Source organism: Dryobates pubescens, chromosome 32 (genome assembly GCF_014839835.1).
Source record: "Dryobates pubescens isolate bDryPub1 chromosome 32, bDryPub1.pri, whole genome shotgun sequence".
Classification (NCBI taxonomy): Eukaryota; Metazoa; Chordata; class Aves; order Piciformes; family Picidae; genus Dryobates; species Dryobates pubescens.
Window position 1 is genome coordinate 5,098,184 of NC_071643.1, and position 14,672 is coordinate 5,112,855.

Genomic DNA, 14,672 nt, shown 5'->3' on the forward strand with positions numbered 1-14,672 from the left:
CCCTCCCCCTCCTCTTTCTTTCCTTTCCTTCCCTCCCCCTCCTCTTTCTTTCCTTTCCTTCCCTCCCCCTCCTCTTTCTTTCCTTTCCGTCCCTCCCCCTCCTCTTTCTTTCCTTTCCTTCCCTCCCCCTCCTCTTTCTTTCCTTTCCTTCCCTCCCCCTCCTCTTTCTTTCCTTTCCTTCCCTCCCCCTCCTCTTTCTTTCCTTCCCTCCCCTCCTCTTTCTTTCCTTCCCTCCCCTCCTCTTTCTTTCCTTCCCTCCCCTCCTCTTTCTTTCCTTCCCTCCCCTCCTCTTTCTTTCCTTTCCTCCCCTCCTCTTCTTTCCTTTCCTCCCCTCCTCTTTCTTTCCTTTCCTCCCCTCCTCTTTCTTTCCTTCCCTCCCCTCCTCTTTCTTTCCTTCCCTCCCCTCCTCTTTCTTTCCTTCCCTCCCCTCCTCTTTCTTTCCTTCCCTCCCCTCCTCTTTCTTTCCTTCCCTCCCCTCCTCTTTCTTTCCTTCCCTCCCCTCCTCTTTCTTTCCTTCCCTCCCCTCCTCTTTCTTTCCTTCCCTCCCCTCCTCTTTCTTTCCTTTCCTCCCCTCCTCTTTCTTTCCTTTCCTCCCCTCCTCTTTCTTTCCTTTCCTCCCCTCCTCTTTCTTTCCTTCCCTCCCCTCCTCTTTCTTTCCTTCCCTCCCCTCCTCTTTCTTTCCTTCCCTCCCCTCCTCTTTCTTTCCTTCCCTCCCCTCCTCTTTCTTTCCTTCCCTCCCCTCCTCTTTCTTTCCTTTCCTCCCCTCCTTTCTTTCCTTTCCTCCCCTCCTTTCTTTCCTTTCCTCCCCTCCTTTCTTTCCTTTCCTCCCCTCCTTTCTTTCCTTTCCTCCCCTCCTCTTTCTTTCCTTTCCTCCCCTCCTCTTTCTTTCCTTCCCTCCCCTCCTCTTTCTTTCCTTCCCTCCTCTCCTCTTTCTTTCCTTCCCTCCCCTCCTCTTTCTTTCCTTTCCTCCCCTCCTCTTTCTTTCCTTTCCTCCCCTCCTCTTTCTTTCCTTTCCTCCCCTCCTCTTTCTTTCCTTTCCTCCCCTCCTCTTTCTTTCCTTTCCTCCCCTCCTCTTTCTTTCCTTTCCTCCCCTCCTCTTTCCTTCCTTTCCTCCCCTCCTCTTTCTTTCCTTTCCTCCCCTCCTCTTTCTTTCCTTTCCTCCCCTCCTCTTTCTTTCCTTTCCTCCCCTCCTCTTTCCTTCCTTTCCTCCCCTCCTCTTTCCTTCCTTTCCTTTCCTCCCATTTTCTTTCCTTTCCTCCCCTCCTCTTTCTTTCCTTTCCTCCCCTCCTCTTTCTTTCCTTCCCTCCCCTCCTCTTTCTTCCTTCCCTCCTCTCCTCTTTCTTTCCTTCCCTCCCCTCCTCTTTCTTTCCTTTCCTCCCCTCCTCTTTCTTTCCTTCCTCCCCTCCTCTTTCTTTCCTTTCCTCCCTCCTCTTTCTTTCCTTTCCTCCCCTCCTCTTTCTTTCCTTTCCTCCCCTCCTCTTTCATTCCTTTCCTCCCCTCCTCTTTCTTTCCTTTCCTCCTCCTCTTTCTTTCCTTTCCTCCCCTCCTCTTTCTTTCCTTTCCTCCCCTCCTCTTTCTTTCCTTCCTCCCCTCCTCTTTCCTTCCTTTCCTCCCCTCCTCTTTCCTTCCTTTCCTCCCCTCCTCTTTCCTTCCTTTCCTCCCCTCCTCTTTCCTTCCTCTCCTTTCCTCCCCTCCCCTCCTCTTTCCTTCCTCTCCTTTCCTCCCCTCCCCTCCTCTTTCCTTCCTCTCCTTTCCTCCCCTCCCCTCCTCTTTCCTTCCTTTCCTCCCCTCCCCTCCCCTCCCCTCCCCTCCCCCTCCCCTCCCCTCCCCTCCCCTCCCCTCCCCTCCCCTCCCCTCCCCTCCCCTCCCCTCCCCTCCCCTCCCCTCCCCTCCCCTCCCCTCCCCTCCCCTCCCCTCCCCTCCCCTCCCCTCCCCTCCCCTCCCCTCCCCTCCCCTCCCCTCCCCTCCCCTCCCCTCCCCTCCCCTCCCCTTCCCCACATCTCTTTTTTTTATTGGTAATATTAAGCTCCTAGTGAAAGACTTCCCAGAACTACCAAATGTTTCCCAAATCCTGCTCTGTGGGATTTGCTCTTTCTCTATGAAGGGCCAAAGCAAACTTCCTCAGCGGCTGGAACTCGGTGCAGTCAGCGGGCTGCTGTACAGCTTTCCAGCACAAGATGGCAATGCGTGGCCTTTGCCGGAGGAGTGAGGAGGATGAGCATGCAGCAGAGCTGGTGCCAAGCTCTCTGCCTCTGATTACTTTGTCTTGCTTTTTGATGCATAAGCACAGCTTATGCAGTGGACCTTGGTGGCTTGGATGTTAGTTTTCCCCCTCTGTGGGGAAGATGCATTTGCTAAGCCTCGTCCTGCTTGCTTTCCACTCTTTTTTGTTTGTTGGTAAGACACATAAATTATGAAGATTGTAGAGGGTGGTTATTTTTGCTCAGTTCACACAGAATCAAAGAATCACAGAATGGTAGGGGTTGGAAGGGACCTCCAAAGCCCATCCAGTCCAACCCCCTGCCAGAGCCCAATCATTTAGGGCAGGTCACACAGGAGCACATCCAGATGGGTTTTGAATGTCTCCAGAGAAGGAGGCTCCACAAGCTCTCTGGGCAGCACCTTCCAGTGTTTTGTCACTCTCACAGTGAAAAAGTTTTTGCTTCTGTTCACATGAAACCTCCTCTGCTCCAGCTTGCACCCACTGCCCCTTGTCCTATCACTGAGCAGAGCCTGGCTCTGTCCTCCTGACACTGCCCTGCACATCTTTATCCCTATGAATGAGGTCACCCCTCAGGCTCCTCTGCTCCAAGCTAAAGAGCTCTCAGCTCCCCCAGCCTATCCTCAGCAGGGAATTGTTCCACTGCTTTCAGCATCTTTGTTGCTCTGCACTGGACACTTTCAAGCAGTTACACATTTGTCATTAGCAGCTGCATGGAAAGTATTTGTTTGGTAAGCTTTGGTACTAAAAACCTATTGTGAGTCGTTGGCCATTGGAATGGGCTGCCTGGGGGGGTGGTGGAGTCCCCATCCCTGGAGGTGTTCAAGAGGAGATTGGACATGGCACTTGGTGCCATGGTTTAGTCATGAGGTGTTGGGTGACAGGTTGGACTTGGTGATCTTTGAGGTCTCTTCCAACCTTGGTGATTCTGTGAACTGAATGCTTTCATAATGTCAGAAAGGAAATGGCATCTTCCAGTGTCTGATGGTAAACCTAAGCTAGAGATACCCATGCTGCAGTAGCATTTCAAATGTGCTAGGGGGTGCACATGTATATTGAATACACCAAGGTGAATCCTGGTTGCCAGCAGTAGCTTTGCCATTGACTTCCCTGGAGAATCGATTTCACAGACCCCAAAGACATAAGTGTGCTCTATCTTCATTTCCTCCTTCTCCTGTATTCCTTTTAAACAGCTAAGCTGTGAACGTTGCACAGGCATCTTTTCCATGCACAGGACAAACACAGTTATGGATAGTACATGCAAAGTATCTTACTTACAATCATAGAATTGTCAGGGTTGGAAGAGACCTCAAAGATCAGCCAGTTCCAACCCCCCTGCCATGGGCAGGGACACCTCACACTACAGCAGGTTGCTCAGAGCCACATTCAGCCTGGCCTTCAAAACCTCCAGGGATGAGGCTTCCACCACCTCCCTGAGCAACCTGTGCCAGTGTCTCACGACTCTCATGGAGACTAACTTCTTCCTCACATCCAATCTGAACCTACCCATTTCTAGGGATTTTTTCCATTCCCCCCCAGGTCCTATCACTTGCTGACACCCTAAAAAGTCCCTCCCCAGCTTTCTTGTAGCCCCCTTCAGATACTGGAAGGCCACAATAAGGTCTCCTGGGAGCCTTCTCTTCTCCAGACTGAACAGCCCCAACTCTCTCAGTCTGTCTTCATAGAAGAGGTGCTTCAGCCCTCTGATCATCCTTGTGGCCCTTCTCTGGACACTTTGCTGCACATCCAGATCCTTCCTGTAATAGAGACTCCTACTTAACAGGAGTCAGCAAAGTACTCATCCAATATCCTCTTTCCTCACAAGTTAAGAAAGGAAAAGAAACACCAGAACTTCACCAAATTATAAGTAAACTGTGTGCACTTGCACAAGGAGAGTCATTGGCAGGAGATGGGGTTGGACTTGTGAAATAGAATAGAATAAACCAGGTTGGAGGAGACCTTTGAGGTCATCAAGTCCAACCTATTATCCAACACCATCTAATCAACTAAACCATGCAACCAAGCACCCTATCAAGTCTCCTCCTAAATACCTCCAGTGATGATGACTCCACCACCTCCCTGGGCAGCACATTCCAATGGGCAATCACTCTCTCTGTGTAGAATTTCTTCCTAACCTCCAGCCTAAACCTCCCCTGGCACAGCTTGAGACTGTGTCCTCTTGTTCTGGTGCTGGTTGCCTGGGAGAAGAGACCAACCTCCACCTGTCTACAACCTTCCTTCAGGTAGTTGTAGAGAGCAATAAGGTCTCCCCTGAGTCTCCTCTTCTCCAGGCTAAGCAACCCCAGCTCCCTCAGCCTCTCCTCACAGGGCTGTGTTCCAAACCCCTCCCCAGCTTTGTTGCTCTTCTCTGGACTCGTTCCAGCAAGTCAACCTCCTTCCTAAACTGAGGGGCCCAGAAGTGGACACAGTACTCAAGGTGTGGCCTAACCAGTGCAGTGTACAGGGGCAGAAACCTCATCCTGGAATTACCAGATACAAATGTGAAGCGGTTGGCCTCCAAGTCCATTTGTCAGTAGCACTGACAGCTGCACAGGTGCCATGCATGGGCTAGCTGAGACTTCTTCCTGTACAAGAGCTGTGAGGAGTTAGCCCTTGCATGAAGAAAAGAGAGCTTAGGATCATTTCTTTGAATCCTGCCATCCACTTGTAAGGTATAAAATACAGCAGCTTGCAGAACTTCACTGTTTCTGTGTAAAATTAAACCATTTTGAAACGAAATAAACCAGTGCTACCCTAAAATGCTTTCAGGTTTTATATCTAAAGTCATTGCTTTAAAGTCACTGCATTAAAGTCTTCACCTTCATTTTTTTTTTCTCACATTGAATCCATTAGTGCTGGAGGTAAACCTTTAGCAGGCTTTGAGCATGAAGGATTTAATATATATGTATATAATAAACTTGCCATTTTAATGGAGTTTAGAAACTAATCTTAGCCAAGGTTGATACTTCCATATGCAGGTTGCTGACTCAGGAGCTGGAATTTGGCTAAGCTGAGTGGGCTCTTTTGTGTCTGTTGTATGCAACAAACTGATTTAAATCCAAGCTGGTCTCTTCTTTTTTTTGTTATGCATTTATGCAAAGTTGGGGATGAAGTCTCTGAGCAGTACTTTGTAGATGATTGCTTGCTCTGGCCACTTTTTTGGGGTTTTCTTTCATTGCTGTTAGCTGCAGAACTAAATTGTTGTGTGAAAGTAATCCTTTGGGGTCATTGCAGTAGCCTAATTAAATTTTAGTCCCTTGAGGTGACTGTCAACACTATTTTGATTTGACCTCTGTCCTACATGGCATTGTTGATTACTTGTGCTCCCTAAAATCATGCCTTGGCTTGGCTTTCTAAAGTCTTTGCTTCCATTTTCTCCCTTTACTAGGTTCAACTCTTTGAAAAGGTTGCAGCATTTTGTAGCAGGCAGAGCTTCAGCTGTGAGGGAAAGATCACCTCTCAAATAAGCAGATCTTAGTCTGAATACAGTACTCGAGGTGTGGCCTCACCAGTGCCACCAGGGGACAATAGCAACCCTGCTCTTTCTGGACACAGCATTTCTAATCCCAGCCAGGATGCCACTGGCTTTCTTGGCCACCTGGGCACACTGCTGGCTCGTATTCAGCTGCTTGTCCATTAGATTCCCAGGTCCCTTTCTGCCAGGCAGCTTTCCAGCCACACTACCTTTGAACAAGAGCAAGCCAACGACAGTGTATTCTGTTATCTTTAGTAGGGTTCCTGACTTTCTGAGCTCCTTTTGTGGTAGAATGCAAATTTTTGGCTTTGCATGATTATCATGATTTTAATCCCACATGGATTATTAAATTAACCCAAGCAAGTGTGCTTTGACATGAAAGACACTGGTTGAATGTTTACATTGGGGGCTGGGGGGGAGGGCTTGCTTCTTCTGGGAGTTTTGGGGCAGCTGCACAAAACTAATGAATTAAAAGCAGAAGAATGTGTAAGACAGTCTGTGTCAAAGTGCAGATAAGGTAGTTCCTGCTTTGTGTCATGGCAGAAAGTGCTTTAAAAAGCTGCATCTTCTCAGAGAGGGAAGTAATCCTCAAGGGAGAACATACATCACTTGTAAACCTCCTGTGATGGAGTGATGGTTTACTTAACTTAAGAATCCCAGCTGACCAAAGTCTGCCTGCTGTGATTCCTTAAAGTTATTGATGAAGAGTTAGGCACTGATGTCCAGGTTCTGAAACCAGGCTCCTTACAAAGTTCAGCACATTTGTCATTGACTCAGCGAAGCCTATCACTTAAAGCTGACACTGAAAACCAGTGATGAACTGCTACAGGAGTAGTGACAGATTTAGTGCCTGTTAATCTTACCCTGGACCTATGTCTCTTGTACTTGAGGGTCATTCTGATGTTGTCTTCCAAATTTAGAGGGTTTTTTTTTCCCCTTACATTTCCTCAATGAGGCAAGGATCAAAACATCTGATTGGATGCTATTTTCTTTCTGGTACTAGTTGCTTGTGAGGTTACCCATTAATGACAATTGAAATCAGTTCCTCTGGTGGGGAGATTGCTGTTTGTATAAGTGCAGGCTTTGAAACTGTCCAGGTATGGTTTTGCTCTGAACTAGTGTGGAAAAGTGTGGTATGCAACATTGACATGTCCAAAAGCTGGAGAGGTCAATGTGCTGTATGTTGCCCATTGCTAATGTTGTAGTGGACTCCACTTTGCTTCCAGTTTAGAAGTCTACATAAAACCAAAAATGCTTTCAGCTAGGAATGATGATAACTGACAATAAAAAACAAAAGAAGGAGCTGATGTCCTTCAGGGCATGATGACTTAAGTTTATGACTGTCAAAAATTCAGTTTATTGTTATGATCTAAAATCAAAATGGTCAGAGTTCTTTTAGAGAGTCTTTCATGTGAAGCCCCTGCTCTGGCAGTGGGGTTGGACTGGATTATCTTTCAAGGTCCCTTCCAACCCCTAATGTTCTGTGATTCTGACTGGAGAATCAACAAATCTCAGGATACAGATACAGATATATCTCATTTCAGCCTTAAGGTTACAGTAGCCTGTATATAAGTAATTTACCTTTATTGCTGTGTGTGTCCTTTCTTCCTGACAAGCAGTTTTGTTTTGTTTCACTTTTCACTATTCCCCCCCAAAATAACAAGCACCATGTTCTGATTCATTCTAGATTAATGGTTTGATTTTGAAATGCAGTCTTTCAGTGTCCATAAGCCTGGTTCAGGGTGTGAGCCTGCTTTGTCATTCTGCCACTAAGCTCCTTCTAGAAGGGCAGTAAGCAGATTGAGTTTGAATTTAGAACCTCAGGTAGAGAGAAAAGACCAAAAGGTGTTGGTCCTACCTTGCTGTGCAGACATCATGACTCTCCAACTTTCAGCTTAATATGGGCTAATAATCATTTGTACAATAAGCTAACTTTAATGAGAGTGTAGGAGTGTAAAACACTACTTGGTGACTTCACATCATGATTTGGTTTCACTTCACGCTCACTTTCTGCTCTGTAGACAAGTGAGGCTCTTGTGTAACAGCCTGTAGAAACATAGCTGGCCTGAAGTCTACATAGCTGTGCTTCAGCCCTCCATTCTCATGTGTTCTGTCAGAGAGGCTTGGTGCTTGCCAGCCTGAGGAGCCCTGGAGACCACTCCATGAAGCACAGCTTCTCTTCTGTTGGTCTGAGCAGGGGGTGAATGTGTCGCTGAAGCTGTTTCATAAAGCCACAGAGGTCTTGCTTGTGAGTCTGGGCCGGCTACAGTTCAAGACACTGATTGATTAGTAACCTGCAGTTTCATCAGCACAATGCACAGTTCCTGTTTCTGGTGCTAAAAAAGCATTAGCAATGCTAAAATAACATTCTAATGCTCAAAGCCTTGGAATAATAGCTGAGGTGTTTTCTGACAAGCTCTCTTTGCTGTCTGATCATCTTTAGTCTGAAGTAAAGGTGGTGCCTGAAATACAGGCAGCTGATAGCCTTCCTCAGCTGTGATGTGCAGGGGTTAATAATTAATCTATTAATCATTGCAATAGAAGTGACTTCAGGGAATGACAGCTGTGATGATTGTGGTTTTTTTTCTTTCCTGTCTAAAATTACTTCTTAAGACTAAGATTTTATGTTTCTACAGCAGGCTAAATCCTGGTTTAGAGAAGGATTCACCTACAACAGGGAGAAGAAAAAATGCACACTGTATATATGTGTCTTTGAAAGAAACAGGCTCCTTGGTGTTTTGTCCCATTAATGCCATGCAAAAGGAGAGAGATTTTTTTCTCTACCAGATCACCAGCAGGCCAGTTGCTGAGGAACTGATATCCATGAAGCTGTTGGAGATTTTAATAGTGATACTAAAATAATATGTTTAGTGCCTGGTCTTGTTCTAGGGTTAAAAAGAACTCTTTCTGAGAGGACACTGAAATATTCTCTTCATCTATTTAATAATGACAGCATCTCACCTGGACAGTTAAAGGATGTCCCAGTCTTCATTGCTGCCTTTCTGCAACTGGTAACTGGAGCACAAGGATTCTAGATGGTGTTCAGATTAAGATACTTTTTATTTCAGGGTGGCAAAGGGACTTAAGGCAAGTAGAGAATCATAGAATCAATAAGGTTGGAAAAGACCTCAAAGATCATCAAGTCCAACCTGTCACCCAAGACCTTATGACTTCTAAACCATGGCACCAAGTGCCACGTCCAATCCCCTCTTGAACACCTCCAGTGACGGTGACTCCACTGCTTCCCTGGGCAGCACATTCCAATGGCTCTCTCTGGGAAGAACTTTCTCCTCACCTCCAGCCTAAACTTCCCCTGGCACAGCTTGAGACTGTGTCCTCTTGTTGCCTGGGAGAAGACACAAACCTCCTCCTGGCTACAACCACCCTTCAGGTAGTTGTAGACAGCAATAAGATCTCTCCTGAGCCTCCTCTTCTCCAGGTTAAAGAAGTCAGTGGCTCTGGTGTATATGATGATGTATGCCTAGCTCTACATACCTGAGAAAGGAAGCCTCATGTGTAAGTGTATTTACAATATTGATGTGCCATAATTATCCTGTGAGTGTACTTTGGAGTCAGAATTTATGGAAAGAACTCCATTAAACTGGCTGCAAGTGCAGAGCTCCTTAGAGGTTGACGCACAGGTGAGAAACATTTCTGTAGCACCAAAGGAAAGCTGCTGTGATGGCAGCACCAGTTAGCAGCTTCCTCCAGTCTTAACTGCTAGCACCTCAAGAGCATGCTGGCTGGTTTCTGCAAGCTTGCATTTTACAGGCAGAACATTTTTTTAATGAATTATGGATTTACTACATGAGCTACTCTAAATTCCATTTAAACTTCTCCAGGGTTCTGCAGTGCTTTTATTGCACTGAGGAGCTAATTGTTTAAGAAGCACTCCCATGATTCAGCCTCCTGCCCAGGCTTGGTTTGGTTTTGGGGGTTTTCTTTGAAAAAACTAAAGAAACTTTTAGCTGCTGAAAGTCTTGACCAGCCAATATTTATAGCAGTTTGACAGCAGGATGAGGAACAGCGTTTGTCTTTGTACCAGCTTCAAGAAAAGGCCTTCCCAGCACCCAGCCATGCAGTTACAATCTTGACCTCTTTCTTATGCTGGGAGCATACATACAGCAGACAAGCAGCACCTCCCACGTGTTTTCTTGACCCTTTGACTGTCCATTCACTTCCCATCTGTTTTGCAGCCTTAAAGGAACAGAGGGGGCCTTCTACTCATAAATCTGTCTTTAGTGCTGATAAATGATGTTCTGGCTCTTTAAGGGCAGCCTGGGTGGTTTTGGCTGTACCCCTTCCATTCCCACCCCTCCACCCCCTCTTTCCTGCCCTCCTCAAAACTTTAGCTTTCCTCTTGGCCTCACCCAGAGGAAAACATGGCCTGTGAACGAGAGGAAACTGGCAAAAAAACCGTGCTGGGTAGTTTCAGAGGTTTTCCAAAGATCCAGCAGGACATGACCTTGCAGCAATCAGTAAATTACATTAGCCCTTGGGCTGTGCTTGTGTGAGACATGAGGAAGCAGGTTAGTGCAGGGCTTGAACTGCGGGTGGAAAGTCTGCTTTCTGGGGCCTTATTTAGAGTGGCTGTGAGCATGCTCCCTTACATTGTTTCCAGAAGCAGCAAAGCTTAGCCCTTAGAAAACCCAGGAAGGTGATACAGAAGGCTGAGCTCTGAAGAGGTGACTTCCGCCGGCTGCCCTTCTCCACCCTGCTGTTCACAGGGGGCTGCCTTCAGCAAGGAGGTTGTGTCTTGGGTAGCCCTGAGCTAAACTTTGGCTTGCAACAGGAAACTGTGGATCAGCGTTGGCAGTTTTTAACGGTGTGCTGCTGGGCATTCTGATGAGATCTGACTCCAGACTGGGCTTTCCTTTTGGCCAGAGGAAAGATGATGCATTCAGAGCTGTAAATTCAACATCTCTGTGCCTCTGTGGTTAATTAACCATAACACAGGAGTAGCCCAGTATCACAGTATAACTAAGGTTGGAAGAGACCCCAAGGATCATCAAGTCCAGCAAGCAGTGAGAATGTTTATAGACAAGGAAGAGACTGAGAAAGGAAGGGGGGAAAAGGACTAAAGTCTAAAGCACCTCAAGTACTGTGTCCAGTTCTGGGCTCCTCAGTTTAGGAAGGAGGTTGACTTGCTGGAGCGTGTCCAGAGAAGGGCAACAAGGTTGGTGAGGGGCTTGGAACACAGCCCTGTGAGGAGAGACTGAGGGAGCTGGGGTTGCTTAGCCTGGAGAGGAGGAGACTCAGGGGTGACCTTATTGCTCTCCAGAACTACCTGAAGGGGGGTTGTAGTGAGGCAGAGGTTGGTCTCTTCTCCCAGGCAACCAGCACCAGAACAAGAGGACACAGTCTCAGGCGGCGTCAGGGGAGATTTAGGCTGGAGGTTAGGAGGAAGTTTTACACAGAGAGAGTGATTGCCCATTGGAATGGGCTGCTCGAGGAGGTGGTGGGGTTGCCGTCGCTGGGGGTGTTCAGGACGAGGCTTGACAGGATGCTTGGTGCCATGGTTTAGTTGATTAGGTGGTGTTGGATGATAGGTTGGACACCATGATCTTGAAGGTCTCTTCCAACCTGCTTTATTCTATTCACAAACCAGAGCAAAAGGAGTAATAACTATGAGCTTTCAAATATCAAAGCCACTTAAACATAAGTTGGAGGCAGAAATCACTTTCATATAGAGCTGGAGGACTTATAACCAGATATGAACTCTTTGTTTTCCATGATTGTTTCATACTAGAAGTTTCATCAGAATAAAAGATGAATCTGTGTCCAGAAGGTTTTTACAGTATTTCTTGACCTTGCAACCTCAGAAGCATAAGCAAGAGAGACTTTGTGGGAAAATAACCTAAAAAACCCCCATTTTGTTGCTATTTAGACCAGGGTTGAAAGCAAGCAGTGAGGTACTTTGCTTTTGTCATTGGTGTTTAATATTATTTTGCTATTTTTTTGGCCTTCCCTCAGGAGATGTGTTTGCCAGCTTCCTTTAGCAGTCTGATTTGTGCAGTGATCCCTCAGCTTCTGCAGTTAGATCCCTGAGCTTATCTGCTAATGAAGGCAGCAGTCAGTAAGCAAGACTTGAGTATTTCAGAGGGTTCTCTTCTCAGCAGTTCATGATATTAGGAAAAGCAAACTTCACCTCTTGCTGCATCTTTCTGTGTTCACAGTATATGCAAATCCTCATTACAGATCAATTAGTCTGGGTTTGAGGCTTTTAGATTTAGGATCAGGGGATTAATGAAAAGAAAATGAGGGGGTAGCAGTATCATTTCATATGGAGATAAGGAGAGACTGAGCATGAATGAGGATCTCAAGACATCTGAATAAAGAATTTCCTCATTCTGTCAGTGAAGTTTTATGGGAGATGGAGGGAGGATTATGGGAATATTCATGACCAGATCAAGAGGCATCATGAGTTGATGTATGAACCAGCTTATCTTTTAGGTAAACATGGGGTAAATGGGAAGCATAATAGCCATTCATTGCCCCTAGGCCTGTGAATTTTACTGCTCTAAAGATGGAAACGAGGGTTTAGTTACACTTACTCTTCACTGATTTCATTTGATTTTTGATCACTGTTTAACAGGTGCTGGAAGATTTATGTACTTGTAACTTCAGGTCTGCTTTTAAACTACCAAAGACCATACCACAGCCTTTCTAGAATCCAATGTAAGCAACAGCATGTATTTAGACCCATAGTAAGAGTGTAGTACTTTAACAGCCTTCCCTGACCCTGCAGCATTGTGTAACAGTTCTGAGGTGCTTTGACCCACTACAGAATTAATTTGCTAGCAAGCTGAATGCTTTTAATCCAGGACTTGCTTGTACCTGGCAAAGACAGTACCACAAAAGCGAGAGGAAGTTCACCTTTCCCTGTCCCTTTATTTAGATTGTAAGAGTTCTTCTTTGAAAGCCAAGTGATGTTCTGGGTTTGGCATGGTTGATAAACCTGCCTCAAACCAAATGCTGCTGTAATTTACAAGTGTAAGCCTCTAATCCTTTCATCTAGGTGTCAATCAAAACCCTGAAAATGGGGATGCACAGCTTGTGCATTTCACAGAGGAGTAAACTTCCCCCAGTAAAGATGGGGAACATCTGACTCTTGAGTTGTAACGGTTAATCATCCTTCCAAATGCAATGTCACATTGTGCAGTTATCCCAGCGTGGTAGGCCCTGCTCTTGCACTCATTAGAAGAGTTCTGCCTGAGCATTTTTATTTACTGGTTTAGTAAGATTAGTATTATGTAAATGCAAAGCAAACCAATTTAGCAGACTGCTGCTCTGTGCTGCAGGATGGACTTGGGGGGTGGGGGGGGAAATGTTACAAGTTGGCTAGGGGCTGCTGCTGCTGCCAAAGGCTGTACTGCTGCTAAGGATACAGGGCATGGAATGAATAATTGCAGCTCTTTGGCAGTCATTGGAACTGTTCTTTTTTTAAGAATAGCCAGCATGTTTTGTCAAAGTATTAAATTACCTCAAGGCTTGGTAATTATTACAGTTAAGCAATCATTTCAGTTCAGCCCAAGTATAAAAACCATTTAATAAAGTGCTCATAATATGGAGTCAGTTTTAGTATGTCTGTTCTCTGAGCAAACACAGCTGATTCAGTATATTCTGGAGAGATGCATATTTGCTATCCTGTTACTTTAATAGACCCTAATCAGACAATTAAACCAGATTTTCTTGGCACAAGTTGGGTTTATTAAAGGGTAAAATAATAATTAGAGAGACTTTATTTTGCTGATGCTATTCATTTTCAGGACTGGGCTATTTCATTAACAAGGGGTTGAGAAGGGAAGATGTTTGCATTTAATACTGTTAAATCTGCCTGCTTTCACTAGGACTAATGGCCCCATCAATGTAAAGAACATACCTGGGCAAAGCATGGAGCAATTTGTTTAATCCACATCAGAAATGAAGCTCTTGAACACACAACATGAAGGCATCATCTGGGTCATGAGATTTAAGCCCTAGTTAATCACACAGGGAATGACAAAATGTTAGGAGTAGGAAGGGACCTCAAAAGATCATTCAGTCCAACTCCCCTGCCAGAGCCTGATCATTTAGAGTAGATCACACAGAAACACCTCCAGGTGGGTTTTGAATGTCTGCAGAGAAGGAGACTCCACAACCTCTCTGGGAAGCACCTTCCAGTGTTTTGTCATCCTCACACTGAATAAGGTTTCCCTTATGTTCGCATGGAACCTCCTCTGCTCCAGCTTGCACCCACCGCCCCTTGTGCTATCATTGGACATCCCTGAGCAGAGCCTGGCTCTGTCCTCCCGACACTGCCCTGCACATCTTTATCACCATGAATGAGGTCACCCCTCAGGCTCCTCTGCTCCAAGCTAAAGAGCCTTCAGCTCCCTCAGCCTAGCCTCAGCAGGGAGATGTTCCACTGCCTGCAGCATCTCTGTGGCTCTGTGCTGCACTCAGTCAAGCGGCTGCCTGTCCTTATTGAACTGAGGGGGCCCAGAACTGGACAGAACTCCCAGCTGTTGCTTATTTTGGAGAGTGAAGTCCAGGATTAATAACTTCCCTGGGCAGCCTATTCCACATTCTCACCACCCTCATACTGAAGAGCTTCTTCCCCAGATCCAGACTAAACCTAATCTCCATGGCAAGGCTGGAATCTCTCCCCTCACATCTAACACTTGAAATAAAAGATTAGTTGGTAGCAGCTCACCATTACTCTGTCTGGATCAGCCACTAACTAGAAATAAAGCACATCTCTGAAAATGAGGTAAAAGCTGAGATTGTGGACTTGCAGTGAACGATCTAATGGAAGTGTCAGGGGAGGGTTAAATAAAGCGCTTCTAGTATTGGGTTGCTTTGGGGGTTGGTCTCTTCTCCCAGGCAGCCAGCACCAGAACAAGAGGACAAAGTCTCAAGCTGCACCAGGGGAAGTTTAGGCTGGAGGTGAGGAGAAAGTTCTTCCCAGAGAGAGTTGTTAGCCATTGGAATGTT

General features: G+C 46.1%; 1 protein-coding gene across 1 annotated transcript in view; it reads left to right on the top strand.

The window, feature by feature from the left end:
- Positions 1 to 14,672, top strand: part of OPA1 (OPA1 mitochondrial dynamin like GTPase) — a 64,788-nt gene that overhangs the window by 47,523 nt on the left and 2,593 nt on the right. The window lies entirely within an intron of this gene.